The sequence below is a fragment of the Lissotriton helveticus genome, chromosome 10 (assembly GCF_964261635.1).
Source record: "Lissotriton helveticus chromosome 10, aLisHel1.1, whole genome shotgun sequence".
Classification (NCBI taxonomy): domain Eukaryota; kingdom Metazoa; phylum Chordata; class Amphibia; order Caudata; family Salamandridae; genus Lissotriton; species Lissotriton helveticus.
In genome coordinates this window covers 1168991525-1169007810 of record NC_136071.1, presented here as the reverse complement: position 1 = coordinate 1169007810, position 16286 = coordinate 1168991525, and the positions used below count along the sequence as shown (strand labels likewise).

General features: G+C 45.9%; 1 protein-coding gene across 1 annotated transcript in view; it reads left to right on the top strand.

Annotated features, from left to right (window-relative positions):
- Positions 1 to 16286, top strand: part of KCNH8 (potassium voltage-gated channel subfamily H member 8) — a 938852-nt gene that overhangs the window by 389267 nt on the left and 533299 nt on the right. The window lies entirely within an intron of this gene.

Genomic DNA, 16286 nt, shown 5'->3' with positions numbered 1-16286 from the left:
TTGAGCAGGGACCACGGCTCTGGTGCACGGTCCAGAAACTGAATTTGGCACCACTTGGCAGAGTAGGGCTCTTGTCAAGAAAGCCCAGGTGCTGCAGGTGAAGTCTTTGATGGCCCTGGCACTACCAACAGGAGGCAAGCTCAACTAAAGCCCTTGGAGAAATTTAGAAAGCAGGATGCAGAGAGCAAAGTCCAGTTCTCTCACTCCCAAGACAGAAGCAGCAGGCAACACAGCAAAGTAAGCAGCCCCTCTGAAAAACGTACCCCTGCAAATTACCTGGCACATGGACAATAATTATGCATTTTTCAAATCAACAATTTGGAAGGTGGAAACTTCAGGCCAGCAGAAAACACACATTTTACTTTGTCCTATTTGGGGGCTCCTGTTCACCTTTTCTACCTGGTGTTGTTACATTCTCTGGTTAGAGCCTGTGTGTCACGCTTTGGTTAATGTTGACGCACAGAATCTGTTAGATGATTGGGTGTGTGCAAAATTTAAATTTCACCCACAAAACTGGGTGAAGATGGAAAGCTACACAATTTTGGGAGTTGATAAGTTTTCCGGGTTTTTCAACTTACAAGAGAATTCGTCCACAGAGGACAGTTTAGTTTTTTCACAGTTACTTTTTGCCTACGATTTCTCCCGTGTTTATTTAACAACTTCAAACCTATGCAGATTGCAAAGTTTTGTAAAAAAGAAACAAAACTTCACTAAAGTGTGAGCAAGAAATATTGCAACTGTTGTGCCTCCCCTCACCCTTCCACCTTTGACATGCTCAAGGTGTAACATCTTCAGTTATGCATTTATGGAGAATAGTCTTGAAATGAGTGCTCCATGGAAACATTTTGATGAAGAAAAGGAGTGATGCGGGATATTATTTTAGGATCAAATAATAAAAAACGAAATAACTCAGAAACAATGAGTCAGGTGTGCCAAGGCGTCTTGGCGAGGGAAACACCAGTGCTCTGCATATTGGCAGGATTTGCGGCTGTAAAAATACAACTTTGAAATGTCACAAAAGTCTTTGTGAACCACAACATTAATACTGTGACCCTTATGAGTCTCAGTGGCAGAGGGTGTGATAAAAGAGCGATGCCCACCTCACAACTCACAAGGAGTTCTATCAATGGCTTTGGAGCAGCTCCCTGAGCCACAACACTTCAAAAAGTTACCACAGACAAGTCAGTGGCCATTTGAAAAGCAGACCCCGCCCAAGAGGGACAGCCTCCTCCATATGTGTGGAGGCCGCAGGCCGCGCCCATGACGGACAGCCTCCACTGTGTGTGTAGGGGCTGCAGGCTGCGCCCATGAGGGACAGCCTCCACCGTGTGTGTGGGGGCCGCAGGCTGCGCCCAGGAGGGACAGCCTCCACCGTGTGTGTGGGGGCCACAGGCTGCGCCCAGGAGGGACAGCTTCCGCCACCCGTGTGGAGGCCGCAGGCCGGCGCACATGAATGCCAGCCTTCACCACATATGTGGAGGCCGCAGGTCACGCCCATGAGGGACAGCCTCCACCAAGCTTGGGGAGGCCGCAGGCCGCGCCCAAGAATGCCAGCCTCCACCACGCATGTGGAGACTGCAGGCTGCGCCCATCAGGGACAGCCTCCACCACATGTGTGGAGGCCGCAGGCCACGCCCAAGAGGGACAGCCTCCACCACGCGTGTGGAGGCTGCAGGCTGCGCCCATGAGGGACAGCCTTCACCATGTGTGTGGAGGCCCCAGGCCACGTCCATGAGGGACAGCCGCCACCACGCATGTGGAGGCTGCGGGCCGCAAATACTGCAGACAGCGGTGCTATGGATCAATGTACGCCCCCAACCCCAAAGTCCTACTTCCTTTTTTATTGCTCCATATTGGTTTAAGGGAAAATGGTTCAAATACTGGGTTGTTGCTAATGTGTCAGCAAAGGTCAAGATAGTCTGTCCCTTGCTGGCCCCCATGGCTGCATTTGCCGCCGTTTGCATGTAAACACAGTCTGGACCCAGTCTCATGATTGTTCATCAGGTGGATTTTTTTTTTTACAAATCTCTGTGAATGGCCTCTTCCAGTCCTGCATAAACTGCACTGAGCTGCTTCCGGCCCATTTGTAGAGAAGCCCAAATGTACGCCTTCCTGTACATAAAAAACCATGGCATTTTGCTTTTTCCATGTGTGCTGCACAAGGCCGCACACATGGAAAAAGCAAAAACGAGAGAAAATAATGCATTTTATTCTCGTTTCGCCAACTTAACACCAGGGTTTTCCCGGTCTTAATTTTAGCGCTGCCTCCTATATATGCCACCTTTGTACATAGGGGGCAGCGCCAAATACAATGGGTGTTGTGGCTGAACGCCCGCCTCAACCCCCACTGCCCGCCCCTTTCACGCTAAACATAGCGTGAAAGGGGGCCTTATGTACAAGGCAGCATTAACCAACGTTAAGTGGCTTAACGCTGCCTTGTACATAAGGCAAGGCCCCTATCGCCATGGGGATATCGCCAAGTGACATGCCTGTGGCAATAAGGGCTTGTACATATGCCCCTAAGTTTCATCCACCATATCCTCTATCTGATTATTCTCCTATGTTCCCAATCTGCTCCTTCTCTTTGTCTGTATATTTTTGGTTTACAAACTAATAACAATGTCTGCATTAAATAACCGACAATGTATAATTGAGTTCTGTGTTGCACAATTGTGACCTTGGTTTATTTATAATGTTGAATTGGTAAAATAAATGAACAGGAGAGGTATAAATGTTCAGTTTTTTAAGAAAAAGTTTGAAGTAGTGACAGTGAGTGCCATTGGTGTTGACTGTTATATTACATAGTTCTTCATCCAGTGGCTTGTGTGCTCTGCTATACAAGCCAATTTTCAAAAATCAACTTAACAATTTTAAAAGAAAGCAAGGTAATAAAGAAAATTAAAGAGAGAAGGCCAGGGTATCACAAAAAGCAGCTGCTTTAATAAAGGTCAAAGCTCTATATAAGATTGTTTATTAGGACACCTGTGCTCCTGGGATCAATCAACAGCATTGCTCAAAATAAAATCAATGAGTTCATCAATAAACTTTATGAATGATCCTCATTTTGCAACATTCTGTAAAATAGAGAGAAAAATGACTTTTTCACAAATACCAGGAACAGGGAATAAACAGACACACCATTATCCAAGGCTCAAAACATTTCAAGAAAAGAAGGGCTGTTGGAGACAATTGTGTTCTTTCCACTCTGTGAAAGTAATGAGGCTTTGAAGGTAGCAGATTTTACTCTGGAGGATTCAAGGGCATCCTGGTAGAAAAGACTATTTGATTACCTCAAATCAGAGAGGATGTTTTATGGAACTTGTATTTGAGACACCTATCTTTGTGGATAATAAATTAAGGGCCAGATGAACGACCAACCATTTTTTGAGTCGCAAATTGTGTTGCAATTGCGACTTGAAATTTGCGACTCGCAAAATGCTATGTACAACAGTGTCAGAGACACTGTTAGCGATTCCCAATGGGGTCGCAAAACACGAGGCTCATGAATATTAATGAGCCAATCGCAATTTGCAAGCCCATTGGGAATGGCAGGCCTTCCCATGGATGGTGGCCTGCTGGGCTCAGAAGACCACCATGTCTGGGACTGCTTTTAAATAAAGCAGTGTTTTTGATTTTTAATGCAGCCCGTTTTCCTTAAAGAAAACGGGATGCATTTAAAATAAAAAAGGAAATTAAATGTTTGCTTCATTTTTCAAGGGTAGGTAGTGGTTCCTGGGACCACTGCCTGCCCTTAGAAAATATTTTCTGAGCCAGTCACAAAGTGGAAGGGTGCCCCAGGGGACCCCTTCCCATTTGCGACTCCATTACCACCGTCCTGAAGAGGGTGGTCATTTGCGAGTGTTTTTCGAACGCAATTGTGGTTGCAAAACATTGGTACATGACTTTGCAGTCGCAATTAGGAAGGGACCGCCCCTTCCTAACAGCGAGTCGCAAAACCTATAAAGCGAGCTGCAAATAAATTGCAACTCGCTATATAGGCTTTGTACATGGCCCATGGAGATTTTGCATGCGCAAACGGGTAGCAACCCCATTTGAGCATGCAAAAACGGGTCATACATCTTGCCCTAAGTCTTGGTCTTCTCGTTCTTATGTTATGATCACCTTTGTGCACCATTTTTTCACTTTTGAGCACTGTTGGGCTTATTTACAAGGAGCGTCACTTTGTTCATGCTCAGGTGGTGTAAGCCTCTCAATCATATCTACGAAGGGACGCAAAGCCAACCTGGGTGGTTTTGTACAGCAAACAACCAAAGGAAATGATGGACGGAGCGTTGACAATACAAGCACTCACCCCCAGTCAATATCTTTATTCGACTTGTTTAAAAGCCATACAAAGAGGGGAACAAATTTAAAAACAATTCATACAGGATTTTTCTTCCTTTTTCTTAAAACACGATAAATACAGACAGACAATTAAAAATATAACAATCAGTTAAAAAGAGTATTAAATTCAGAGATGAGTATAAATGGTAAAACATTTACTTTAAGGCGAATCTTGGCAGACAGCTTTCACCCTTGAGGCCGCTACCAGAAAATTAGCTGTACAAAAAGTGATGTAGGGGTTAGGCAATGATTGTAGGAAGAGCAGGGCCGGTCTCACTTGAGTGAAGCCAGCCTCTTTAAGAATGGGCAACAAGTATTTTTTTCTTGGCTCTAAATACAACCCACAAAACATAACAAAATGCATCGTATCTTGTACAGAAAACTGATCGCAGCTACAAGGCAAGGCTAGTTCCGGCTTCTGCCAGCTTTTAAAAGAGCCTAAATAAAAATGTAACAAATTAAATCTAAACTTAGTTAAAAGAAACCTATGGAAAGGGATTGTAACGAAACCGAGGTAAGGTGCAAGTGAAAAAGAGTTAACAAGTAAGCAATGTTCCCTTACTGACGGTTTCCCCAGTTCGCATTCTTCACGACATGCTTCCTTCCTTCCCATAAAGAACTTCTTTACAAAATCAATGTCATTTATCTTAATATTCTCAGGAGAGGAAAAAAGCTCCGGACGTCCCAGATCTAAAAATGCCCTAGCCAAATAGGCCAACCAAGGGATCTTATTTGATTTGTCCAGAGACAGGACATCAGACATGATTTTGTGATTTAATGGAAGTTCTTCATTCATCCACATTTTTAGCCAGAAAATTAGAGGGGCCATGCTCAGCGTATCAGACAAAAAATGTAGGCCCACTTCTTTGTGAATAGAGTAGGTGGGGGTCGACTGTGGTACAGAGAGCAGGGTTCTAATGAATCTATTCTCTGCTCTCTGGATTGGTTCCAGGTTTACATGCTCCCACAACGCGGAACCATATGACGCAATGGCCACAGATTTACTCTTGTAGATGTTTAGCAGAGCTTCCATAGGCCTGGCCCCTAGCCTACCAGCAAAGCCCAGGAGTGCTGATGATGATCTAATGACCGCCAGCCTCTTTGCTCTTACCTGCGGGCCCCAGGTCCCTTTCTGATCAAACAGTACGCCTAGATAGGGAAATGTAGATACCCTGGAAACAGTGTCCCCCTTACATGTAAATGTTTTATTTCTCTTCATGCTGCACCCACGCCCCATCACCATTGTGTGTGACTTGGTTACGTTTACCTTAAGATCCAATCGCTCCATAAACGAACCAAAGGCATTCAAAAGGTGCTGAAGGCCAACACCCGTGCGAGCGATCAGTACGGCGTCGTCCGCATACAGGAGCGCCGGGATTTTAACCGCTCCTGCATACGGGACGTCGGCATCCTGCTCCCCTAGGTGTACGCCCAAGCCATTAATATAAATGGTGAAGAGCAAGGGGGCTAATATACAGCCTTGCCGTACACCTTTTAAGGATTTAAAAAGGGGGGTACATCTACCCTCGTTTGTTACACGGACGGCTGCAAAAAGCTCTTGGTGCAGAGTGGCCATAAACGTGACCAAGGCCTCGTCAATGCCCATCTCCAACAAGATGGCCCACAACTTTGACCTAATGACCAGATCAAAAGCAGAGGAGAGATCCATGAATGCAAGAAACACGGACCCCTCCTTGGCCACGGTATATTTGGAGATGAGCAAGTACAAATTAGCGCACTGTTCAATGGTCCCTTTTCTTTCTCTAAAACCATATTGCAACTCAGACAACCCGCCACAGCTCTCAACATTTCCCCTCAATCTGGATAAAAGGACTCTGCCTAAGATTTTTACCGATGAATCCAAGAGGGATATAGGCCTATAACAGGCGGGATCATCCCGCTGGCCTTTTTTAAAAATGGGGACGATGGTGGAAATGTCCCATGAGGCAGGTGATGGGTTGCCATTGACTGCATTGAACACATTCGCCAAAACCTCTGCCCACAGTCTTGGCGAATACATAAAGAAGTCAGCAGGAACTCCATCAGGACCGGGTGCCTTATGCTTTGTAGTAGCCAAAATAGCTTTTTCCACTTCTTGATGGTTAAAAAGGATAGGACGAGCGGCTGAGGATACCAGTGGGACACCTTTGATTACTTCATCATTATCCCCGTATACATTTTTAAAATGAGACAACCATTTTTCGTCGGGGATAACACAGTCCATAGGTTCGTTATTATCGTCTGAAAAAAAGGGCTGTTTAATAATCTCCTAAAATTTCCTACTATCCTTCAGGACTGCCACTGAAAGGAGGTTTTCCCATGCTTCGCGTTTAATGGTGTCCTTTCGTTTCTTTAAGGCTAGCTTGTAAATTTTCCGTAATCTGGAGATCTCATCTTTTACCCTAGGAATATTTTTTAGGGCTGCCAGCAATGATCTGTGGGCTTTGGAACATGCTGAATCAAACCAGCGCTTATTTCCTGGGAATCCTTTTTTTGGCTTGACTAAAAGATCCTGTGACACCTGGGCACATATTTCCTCAAATGCCTTTACAATTTCCTGGCCAGGCGCACAAGGATTTTTACAAATCTCGACCTGGTCCTTAATCTTAAGGAACTTTTCTGCATAAAATTTTTCCGGAACCACCTTTGCCCATTTCACTCGCCTGCCTTGGTCAGAGATCCTCAGAGGGTGTACGGGCCTTACTATCGTTGGGGATAATCCCATATGAACTCCCCAAGCCACTTCGAGTACTACCGGGTTATGATCACTAAAGTGTGTTTGCACTGTACGATAGTTCGTAACCCAGTTTAAAATACCTTGGGAAACAAAAATATAGTCTAATATTGTGCCTTGGTGGACACCAGTAAAAGTTGGCAGTCTGGGGCCACCATCTGGTTCGTGCAAGTCGAAGTTAGCGAGAAATTCTTCCAACTCCTCACCCTCGGTAGTGTGTTCGAAGTGGGGACCCTCTAGTCCTTCGTCCCCGTCATTGCTACTTCTCCTACAGGCTAGGTTACACGGATGGATATTAAAATCGCCTAATAAAATATACTCATAGTCGTACTTTGTATTCTGACTGAAAGATTTTAAGATGCTATCTAAATTAGCAATATTGCATCCTCTATGGTCGCTGTTCCCTGAATTGTAAACGTTTAAATATATGGTCCTGCTAGTGTTGTTGATCACTCTTTCTACCATTAAGATGTTATGGGAATCGGTGCTAATCTGCCTACAGCTACCCTTCAGGTCTAACGAGAACAGAATTTAAAGGCCTCCCTTAGCTCTCCCCATACGACTAGGAACAGCTGCTTTAGTAAAGCTGGTAAACCCATCCCACCAAAGATTGGCGGATGTGTCCCAGGTTTCCTGGAGAGCGATAATATGGTGGCCTAAAACAAAGCTTAACCATGCCTTGTCCTGTCGTTTCGCATTTAGCCCCGCTATATTCCAGCTTATCATCTTACAAGACTCTGTAGATGTCTTAGATTTTGAGTGCTGTACCAATACCCCCTCAGCTGCCCGTGACAGTTGGGTCCCTACATTAATTCCCACGTTCGAAAAACTCTGTGGGTTGCCACTGGCAAAGCTCTGATTCGCACAGTGCTCAGGCAGATCTAAAGTGGGGAGATGTTCGTATTTTGATATGACTTGATCTTCTTGCCCTATCTGATAGATGGGCTCACTGGGATCTAGGTCATTAATAAACTGACTGCTCTTGACTGGTGTCTGATCCAAAGCATCTTTTACCAAATCAGTAACCTCCATATGTCAGTCGCAGTCATTTAGATTGGATAGGACTCCATACCTATTCCCCATTCCAAATCCCCAGTCAAAAGGGGTGGCCGCCTCGCCCCATCCGCTAGCTGTTGTGTTCCACATGGGTCGTGGGGTGTTTGAACGCATCGGGGGCTGTTCATTTCCCGTCCGGGCTATAAACCCATTTCCCTGTCCTCTGTGATCATATCCCAGGGTACCTGGTCCCCACCTATTTATAGTGGGCCCATTTAACCTGGGTGTTCTGGCAATTGGCTCAATCGGGTAATTGCGTTGCCCTGTCCCAAGGCTAATCATAGGGTAGAAACAATCATTATTATATCGGGGTCTAGTATCCCCTCCCCAATTATTAACTTTTGTATTCCTTCTGGGTCTAGGAATGTTGGGGAAGGTCGCAATCTGGTTCTCACTATAAAAGAATTTCAGGGTAAGGGGAATTATAGAACCATTTCTTTGTTGGGGGGAAAGATGTTAGACAGGATGTTTGGGAGTACCTCTGCGTTAGCAAAATTTAATATTACGCAGTCCCCCTTAAACTTCTTTGGCTTATTCCCAATCCATGGTACCCTCCTTGTCATTACAATCTCCCCTGCTAGTTGGTCAGACCCTTGATATGCCATATGCATATTATTAGTGAGCCAGTGTAGAGCTTTATCTTTTAGACCTTGGCTAGATTCAATTTTACCATGTGATAGAGCAGGGACATTGGCCAATACAAGTACTACTGATGAGGCTTCCATAATAAATTGTGGTGAGTCATCCCCTAGATGCAGTGGTGCTGGCTTGACAGATGATTGAGTGGAGGACTCTCTTACTGCTTCCTGGCTAGGCACAGGTGGCGCAGGTGGTGACAGCTGCCCTGGCGTGATAGACTGTGTTTGGCCTTCCATAGGACCCATGTCCGCACCAGTGACCTCCCCAGCTATGGCCACCGGATTTGTGACATGAGTAACTAGGCTCTCCAATTCATCAGCCAACTTACTTTGCGACCTACCCATCTTGTTCACCTCAGCAGTTAGTTTGTCTAATTTCCCAATCAATGGCTTAATGATAGTCCTAATTTTCATATCTATCATGTCTGAGATCCTATTGAATAGGTCGTCGTCTATGATGTGGCTTGGCTCGACATCAACAACACGCTCCACATTTTTCCCTTTACGCCTGGGTGGGGTGATCGGCTTTTTTCTTCCTAGCTGTTTTCCCCCACGTTTTGGCTGGGATTTCCTACAGTTTCTCACAGCCCGTGCTGCGGGCGATGGAGGTGAGGGAACTTCAACTACAATATTTAATTGTTGATCCGAGTCTGACACAGCATTTACTGACAAATCGGCTAACAGATCTGAATTTCCATCATCATTGCCAGTATCTTGGGAATTAAGGTCCGGTGTATATGTGATAGGATCTAGTGATGGTGTGTCAGACATTGGTGCATTGGAGGAAGGGCTCACTGGGAGCAAAACTGGTGATTGGCTCAAACCGAAGGATTGCCATCTTTCATTGTTAATCTTATTGACCACTTGTACTAGATATGAATCTAAGGTGTTAAGTGGCTCTATGACTACAGGCGCCAATTTTTTAGGCATATTTACAACTTGGTTAGGATGCTATCAAAAGTCTAAAAAACCCTCACAAAATTACCTACGGAAACAATACAATACACAGTACTAACAAGATGGTAGGCAGGTTCCTACTCCGATCAAATCATGGACCAAATGCAAACAATAACTGAGGTCCAGGAATGTTTGCTGACAATGTACAGCAGTGTTCCACAATATTTGATGACAACAGGTACAGTACCTTGGGAACTTGATAAAGAAGAAGTCAGGGGGATGGCCTTGCCTGGCCTTTTCGTGCCGCTGAGGGCCGTAGAGGGCCCGCCCTTTGCCCGGGCTTAGCCCCGCGCTATGTCCCGCTCGCGTCCCGCTTCGCGGAGGGGGTGTTGGTATTTTAAGCGCCTCCGGGTGCCTGTTGCGCGTCACTGGATGCGCCCCCGCTGAGGCTCCTGGGGGTTGAAGTCCCCCCGCTCGGCGGCCGCTCTGGTGAAAGAAAGCGGCGGCGGGGGGACTCTGCTCCTACAGCTGGTCTGGTCTCGGTGCAAAAGAAGTGTGGCAAGTTCTTTCCAAATCTTCCCAGGTTAGTGGCGATTTAGGCTCCCATGGCTCCCACGGCGCTCCGGGAGCGCCGCTGTTTTAAGCGCCTCCGGGTGCCTGTTGCGCGTCACTGGATGCGCCCCCGCTGAGGCTCCTGGGGGTTGAAGTCCCCCCGCTTGGCGGCCGCTCTGGTGAAAGAAAGCGGCGGCGGGGGGGGCTCTGCTCCTACAGCTGGTCTGGTCTCGGTGCAAAAGAAGTGTGGCAAGTTCTTTCCAAATCTTCCCAGGTTAGTGGCGATTTAGGCTTCCACGGCTCCCACGGCGCTCCGGGAGCGCCGCTGTTTTAAGCGCCTCCGGGCGCCTGTTGCGCGTCACTGGATGCGCCCCCGCTGAGGCTCCTGGGGGTTGAAGTCCCCCCGCTCGGCGGCCGCTCTGGTGAAAGAAAGCGGCGGCGGGGGGGACTCTGCTCCTACAGCTGGTCTGGTCTCGGTGCAAAAGAAGTGTGGCAAGTTCTTTCCAAATCTTCCCAGGTTAGTGGCGATTTAGGCTCCCACGGCGCTCCGGGAGCGCCGCTGTTTTAAGCGCCTCCGGGCACCTGTTGCGCGTCACTGGATGCGCCCCCGCTGAGGCTCCCGGGGGTTGAAGTCCCCCCGCTCGGCGGCCGCTCTGGTGAAAGAAAGCGGCGGCGGGGGGGACTCTGCTCCTACAGCTGGTCTGGTCTCGGTGCAAAAGAAGTGTGGCAAGTTCTTTCCAAATCTTCCCAGGTTAGTGGCGATTTAGGCTCCCACGGCTCCCCCAGTCAACTGATCTGGGTTTAATCCATCACCGTTCTTTATCCCACTCTGCCACCCCAGTTCAGACATAGCCATATGCAAATCAGTCTGACCCTGTGCCTCATGGGAACAGTCCAGCCCGAACTGCCAAGCCATGCCTTCCCTGGACCGGAAACAAGCTTCCGAGGACCGGTTTCTGGCATTTCAGCCGTCTTCAGCCAGGCTTGCTTGAATCCAGTGGCAAAGTGAGTTTTGTACAGCCTCATAGACATGGAGTAAGTCAAAGCAGCGCAAGTCACGGCATTGCCTTAGTCTGTGTCAAGGAGGGATTCCGTGGGCGTTGCGGTGAGTGTCTCACACAACACCCATGGATTTTGATGCAGCACCAAATTTACTTAATCATGTATACCTGGGGCCACTCTAAAAGCTTACACCTCACCAGAGCAGGAGTAATGAGGAGAAGTATTTTTATTTCTCCTCGTTCTTTCCTCTTTCCATGTGTGCTGCAAATGCCACTCTGGATTGTTTTTGTGCCGTAAGGTGCTCCATCCTGCACATTAATAATGCTGCCTGCAACTGAGGCACCCTTATACCATGGCGCAATGGTGCCTAAGTTGGCGCTAGGCAGCAAACTGTGTGCCAGCACCGGGGGAAAAGACAGGAATGCTCCATATTCCATAAATACGGTGCGTTTCCGCCCTTTCAGATTGGCATAGGGCTGCACAGAAAGAAGACTGACGGCACTGCCGTATGCCATTCCTCACTGTATGTTAACTTACTCAACTGAGCACTTATGTTATATCTTTATCCTTGTTTTTTTATGCTGTTTTACAAACATTCATAGGAGAAATAATTCCTTACATATTTAAAGCCTTTAAGACTAAAGGGAGTTCACTATGTCTTGGGGTTACCGGGCCAGGAGCACCACCCTTAGGATGCAGAGCCTGACCACCCACCATCTAATCTAGAGGCCAGTATTATTGAGTTATAACTGTGTGTTATATTATTTTCTACTCTGTGCCCTTGACCAGCTGGGAGTTGAGTATGTACTCTGTCGCATAGTTAACAGAACACATTACCCCTCCCACAGTTTTTTACTTTAGGTAGGGTACCCATCAGAATAAAGGTTTCACCAGTGGAATCCCTGACCTATTTTAAAATCACAGCACATTCATCTACATCTAACTAGACCCCTCACCCCCACTGCACCCTTACGTTAAGGAACAAAAGATCTCCGATAAAGAGCTACTTTAAGGGTGCCCGTTGGGCATTGCAGCGCCGGCCCAACGAGGAGCAGGCTCATATGAGGAAGCATGACACCTAGCTTGCTGGGTGTGTGAGAGCCCTAGTTCCGAGTGGAGGAATTCCCCTCATCCTCTACTTTAATTTGACCCCTGTTTTTCTTCCCCTTCACTTGACCAGACAATCCAGTCTTGGATCATGGTGGTGTATATTATTTCACCTTAGGAACTGCGTACCTCTCTTTGTTTTACTGTGTTTAGGGCAAGTACGCTGGACCTACAAAAAGCCCATCTAGCCTTTTTCTCACCCCCCCTTCTTGATAACAACTACTCTGTGCCCTTACACTTTTTTTGTGCCTAGTTCTCACTTTATAAACTTTGTAAATGAACACATCAATGAATATGAGAGGTTTGGGTATGGTGGGGTTAGAAATGCCTGGCAGGGTGAAAGGGTGTAGACTCCATTCCTGACAATGAGGCAATGATTGGGGCATGTAGTGAGTATGATGGCAGAGGGAATACAGGGTGAGGAGGAGTGGCACAGCTAAGGAGGGAATGTTTATGGATGAGAAGAAGAGAAGAAATGTAGGGGCCCTGGAAGTACTGTCATGGTAGGGGAGAAGAGTGGTGCTAGCGGAAATGTGGGCAGGAAGAGGTGGACCAAAGAGGTGTGATGTGGGATCCTTAGGGAATGGCTTCATTACTTTGTTTGTTTACTTATTCATATCAGGTTTTTATATAGAACGAACCATGTCTAACAAGCATTGGAGCACTGTACAACTAGAGCGGAAGACATTGGCCATGAACTAAGACATACAACAAAAGAAACAGCTCCAATGAGTTGGATAGCTTCTAAATAGAAAGGAAAGAGGAAAGCATTACCCAGTGCACAAAAAGAAAAAACATAAACCTGAAAACAATACAAAGTATGCGATTGAGTAAAACGTATTTCGAAATAGGAAGATGTTTGATGTGATCGAAATTTCATTATTTACCAAATTCATGTTCTGTGCTTCCAAAAAAGGCTGGTCGCTTCCAATACCAGCATTATGGAATCCACCTGCAGTTCAGTTCAGTTCATAAACTTTATTCGGATAGACATTGTACCCATAAAAGTACAGTATAATAAAAGAAGTGTAAGGAACAAAAGAAGAGTAACAATAAATGCTAATAGATATTTACAGTTGTAAAACTCAAATCCTCCTGCCATTTTAAGTCAAACCTTTCAACAAAGAAAGTAGCCAGGACACACTTGGTAGTAAGAAGTAGTCAACAGAAATTGACATGTTTTCTAGAAGGTAATTCTGACCTGAAATAATTGGTCTTCCCGGGGTGGGTTGGGGACTCTTGTGTACTTTAGGCAATAGATTGAGGCAAGGGATTCTAGGCTTGACATTTTTTTCAGGGATTTCCGAGGCTCGTGACGGAACGGTTCCGTCACAAGCACACAAAGGGTTAAAACCAAATGCACAATAACATTTTCCAGAAACCAAAACAACATTGAAAATGTGCTAGACAAAAAACCAGTTAAGAATATCTCTTGCTCATATTTCACTATACTAATTAACCACTAATCCTTTATCGGTTCCGGAGAAGCGTGCTACTTGCCGAAAAAAGCGCTATAACACCTCATCAGGGAAAACAAGCGCTACATAAATGCAAACCTTTTTCCCTCTTCTATCCCTATGCTATCCTTCAAAATCTAAATAACTGACTAACCTATCCACCACTCAAAATTACTTTCATATTTCACTATACTAACTCAACACTAATCCGTTATGGGTCCCGGAGTAGCGTGCTACTCGCTGAAAAAGCACTTTGATGCCTCGTCAGGGGTAGTAAGCACTCTATAAATGCCATTTCAAAACAATTACAATAGTTAAAGACCCTCTGGTGTAACTTATTGTCACTTTGTTGTCTAGAACTCTCTGCAAAGGTTCTTCCTCTTGTTGACACTCTCTTGTATATATAAATCGTTCTTCCACAAGCCTATGTTACCACTCTTGTCCAAAGGCTTAAATACTACATCAGTCATCTTTTCAATGAATCCAAGGATTCTATTTGTGTTTGAGTCAGATTACTTCTGCATGGATGCCTCTCACTCCTTCATTTTCAAGTCTGCTTACACCACATAATGAGATACATCTGTATTGCCACTAGGCACTTGCCACATGATGTAGATTTGAAGCCATTCTTGCACATTGCATTTATTAACATCTCTTATTGTGGGCTAGTAGATACAGGGGCGTAACAAGAGCACGGCAGCCCCTGTGGCACAAGGGCCCTCAACCACCCAAGGGGCCCCCAACCCTTTAAACGCGACCCATTCAGCCCAGGTCCAAAGAGTATCTGTGAGGTATGTGAGACTCGGTCCCCTAGTCACACTGTGCAGGGGGCCCCATCATTTTGAGTTACACCACCGAGTAGACCCCACTTCCCCGTCTCTCAGCCACGGTAAGGGTGCTTTAGGCGTGGGTAAATCACCAACTTGGGGCACAACCGGTTCAGTTACATTCATTACTATGTTACTTTCAATACCTGTTTTTTTGGCTTGCAGTGGACAACGTTTACGTAACTTAAATTTGCTAATAATTTGCTAATGTGTTCTCCCATGATCAAATGTTTTCTCTGGGCAGAAGGATACGCCTAACTGAGTCTCTGCTTGTCTGAAGACATGATCAGAAAATTGATTACCCTTTTACCCATTATCTCTTTCATATCCAGGCCCTGGGCTTTTTTTGGGGTCATGTCCTCTAGGTTACTGGTGATTTGCTTGTGTTCTTGGGTCCTGATCTTTGACTTTTCCTCTGATTTCTTCTTTTCCTCTGGCATCGCCATCTTCTGGCCTGGCCCATTCTGTCCTTTGCAATCTCATCCCTTAAAGTTCTTCTAACAAAGGACAAAGGGGCATATTACCAACAAATAGCGATACTTATCGCTAAATAGGCTTAGCGACGATTTTTTTATCGCTGCCTATCGCTGGATATGTTTGCGGAGAAAACATGCTATTAGCAACGTTTTTCTCCATTGTGCTAAAATATCCAGCGATAGCAGCGAAATGCGTGAATATCACTGAGAATAGAGCAATATTCAGGCATTAGCGACGAAATGCTCTTAGCCATGTTTTCCACCTCCCATTGGATAACATGGCTAAGAACTGGTCTGAGCAGGCGTTAGTTTTTGGCGATAACGGGAATATTTCCATCGCTACGCCTGCCTTGCTAATAGGCGATAGCAACGTTAGCTACTGCTTTCAGTCGCTAACAGGTTGGGTACGCCCACTGTGCATGTCATTAGCGATAAATATCGCTGACATGCAAAGCGAGCCCCAAACCGCTCGCTATCGCCTAAAAGCTATCGCTAACATTAGTTAGCGACAGCTTACTAATAGAGGGATAGAATTATCGCCGCTTAGCGGCCGAAAACGGCCGCTAAACTGGCGATAATTGCCTATCGCCACCCTTGGTAATATGCCCCAGAGTCTATTGCAGCTTTTCTGGGCCCTTTGCTTGTCCACATTCATTCACTCTTCATTATCCTACTCAGTACTTTCTGTAAGTTTCCTAATACTGTTTTATGTTTACGAATATCGAATATATATATATATATATATATATATATATATATATATGAATAATATCAGATGGTGCCTAAAATCTACCCAAAGTGTGATACAAGCATGACGATATTCAAGTAGACCATTATGAGCCTATCTTCTAACACTGGTAGAGATGCTGGGAGTCAAGGGAAGAAAGGGTTAGGCCTCAGAGAGGATCTGTTCCCAGTGGAGGAGGGAAATGATATCAGAGTAGGAAGGCACAACAAAGGGGCAGGAGATACCTAGTGAGAGTTGAACTTTGAGAGGTCACGCACGAGAGGAGCTCCAGTGACAGTGGGGGACCACCAGAACAAGTAGTTTTAGGGCCTTAAAATGAGTTTCCCAATACGGGAGCAGGACCGCCCGCTCCGTCAAACCTATGGTTGACCGCCTGCCAGATTAGGAATTTTCTCCTGGTCTAGCGGGTGAATCTTTGGCGGTGCCTATAAAATAGGCACAGCAATGG